The sequence below is a fragment of the Peromyscus leucopus genome, chromosome 6 (assembly GCF_004664715.2).
Source record: "Peromyscus leucopus breed LL Stock chromosome 6, UCI_PerLeu_2.1, whole genome shotgun sequence".
NCBI classification, from domain to species: domain Eukaryota; kingdom Metazoa; phylum Chordata; class Mammalia; order Rodentia; family Cricetidae; genus Peromyscus; species Peromyscus leucopus.
In genome coordinates this window covers 69,174,965-69,177,629 of record NC_051068.1, presented here as the reverse complement: position 1 = coordinate 69,177,629, position 2,665 = coordinate 69,174,965, and the positions used below count along the sequence as shown (strand labels likewise).

Here is a 2,665-nt window from a genome sequence, read left to right as displayed (position 1 = left end):
ACACACCTTTTATTCCTTTCATATAGTGCCACACCTTGGTGACTAAGCATTCAAATATATGAGTCTACAGGGAAGGGAGAGCATTCTTATTTAAACCACCACCAGTGCTCTCTACCTTGCTTTTTGGGACAAGGTCTTTCATTGACCTGAAGCTCATCAGTTAGCTCATCTGGCTTGCCAGGGAGACCAGGGATCTGCCTATCCCTGTGTCCTCAACCATGGGATTGCAATCGTACTCTCCATGCCCAGCCTTTTTTTTTTTTCTCCTCTTAATGTGGTTTGTGGTGGTTTGAATAAAAGTGGTCCCTATAGCCAGGTGATGGTGGTGCATCCTTTTAATCCCAGCACATAAGAGTCAGAGGCGCCGGGCGGTGGTGGCACACACCTTTAATCCCAGCACTCGGGAGGCAGAGGCAGGCAGATCTCTGTGAGTTCGAGGCCAGCCTGGTCTCCAAAGCGAGTTCCAGGAAAGGCGCAAAGCTACACAGAGAAACCCTGTCTCGAAGAAAAAAAAAAGAGTCAGAGACAGGCAGATCTCTGAGTTTGAGGCCATCCTGGTCTGCAGAATGAGTTCCAGGACAGACAGTCAGGACTGTTGCATAAAGAAACTCTGTCTTGGGTTGGAGATTTAGCTCAGTGGTAGAGTGCTTGCCTAGCAAGCGCTAGGCCATGGGTTCAGTCCTCAACTCCAAAAAAATAAAGAAACTCTGTCTTAAAAAACAAAACAAGCCGGGTGGGGGTGGCACATACCTTTAATTCCAGCTCTCGGGAGGCAGAGCCAGGTGGGATCTCTGTGAGTTCGAGGCCAGCGTGTTCTACAGAGCAAGATCCAGGACAGGCACCAAAACTACACAGAGAAACCCAAACAAACAATCAAACAACAACAACAAAAACCAAACCAAACCAAACAAAAAAACCCACATGGTCCCTATAGGGCCATAGGAAGTGGCACTATTGGGAGGGGCAGCCTTGTTGGAGTGGGTGTGGCCTTGTTGGAGGAAGTGTGTGTGTGTGTGGTGGGGAAGACTCTGAATTTCAGAAGCTCAAGCCAGGCCCAGTGTCTCACTGTCTCTTCCTGCTGCCTGCCTCTCAAGATGCAGAACTGCCGGCTCCTTCTCCAGCACCGTGTCTGCCTGCGTGCTGCCATGCTTCCCACCATGGCGATAATAGACTAAACCTCTGAATCTGTAAGCCAGCCCCAATTAAATGTTTTCCTTTATAAGGGTTGCTCTGGGTTCTCACTTCAGCAGCACGTACTCTAAAATTGGAATGACACAGAGAAGATTAGCCATGGCCCCTCCACAGGGATGACACACAAATTCATGAAGCATTCCATATTTTTAAAGTAAAATAAGAAAAAAAAAAAGAGTTGCTGTGGGAGCTAGAGAAACAGATCTGCAGTTAAGAACACTGACTCCTCTTCCAGAGGACCCAGGTACAATTCCCAGCACCCATACAGACAGCTTACACCTGTCTGTAACTCCAGTTCCAGGGAATCTGACACTCTCACACAGATATACATGCAAGCAAAACACCAATAAAATAATTCATTTTTTAAAAAGTTGCTTAACCAGGCAGTGGTGGTACATGCCTTTAATCCCAATACTTGGGAAGCAGAGGCAGGTGAATCTCTGAGTTCCAGGACAGCCAGAGCTGTTGCAGAGAAACCCTGTCTCGAAAACAAACAAACAAACAAAAAACAAAAACAAAAGTTGCCTTGGTCATGGTGTCTCTTCACAGCAATAAAATCCTAAAACTTGGTTTTAGGAATCAAACTCAAACTCATTCTTCTACAGTAAACACTTTACCAATTGAGCTATCTTCATAACACTTCTCCCAACTCCTTTTTTTTTTTTTTTTTTTTTTTTTCGAGACAGGGTTTCTGCGTAGCTTTGTCGTTTCCTGGAGCTCACTTGTAGCCAGGCTGGCCTCGAACTCACAGAGATCCGCCTGGCTCTGCCTCCCGAGTGCTGGGATTAAAGGCGTGCGCCACCACCGCCCGGCTCCTTTTTTTTTTTTTTTTTTTTAAACTGAGTCTCACAATGTAGCACAAACTGGCCTAGAGCTTACGACATAGTCTACACGAACCTAGAACTCATCTTCCTGTCTTTGCCTTGCAAGTGCTGGGATTATAGATATGAGCCACCACTTCTAGCTCTCAGTTGGATTTTCTTGTAGATTAAGAGTCTCTGTAATAGCCAGAACCTGGAAACAACCTAGATGCCCATCAATGGAAGAATGGATTAAGAAAATGTGGTACATATACACAATAGAGTACTACTGAGCAGAGAAAAACAATGAAAGCATGAAATTTGCAGGCAAATGAATGGAACTAGAAAAAAATCATCCTGAGTGAGGTAACCCAAACCCAGAAAGACAATCATTGTATGTACTCACTCAAAAGTGGATTCTAGATATAAAATAAAGAACAATCAGAGTACAACCCACAGAACCATGGAGGCTATATATATAGCATGGAGGTCCCTAGGACAACTGTAGCTTATAATAAATTTTGGTTTTACTCAATTACTGAGCAAGCCTCAATGAAACGTTTCACTATTAAGGTAAGAATACATACTATATCAAGCTGACAATAGAAAAATAAATAAATTAATTAATTTTAAAAAATAAAAAAAATAAAAATTTGAACTATTAAACAAACAAA

The 2,665-nt window shown here is 43.5% G+C and overlaps 1 non-coding gene across 1 annotated transcript; it reads left to right on the top strand.

The window, feature by feature from the left end:
- The first annotated feature begins 1,234 nt into the window (after window positions 1-1,234).
- On the top strand, window positions 1,235-1,342 carry LOC114683238. The gene has a single exon (XR_003733139.1). It is a non-coding gene; the product is annotated as a U6 spliceosomal RNA (small nuclear RNA).
- The last annotated feature ends 1,323 nt before the right edge of the window (window positions 1,343-2,665 follow it).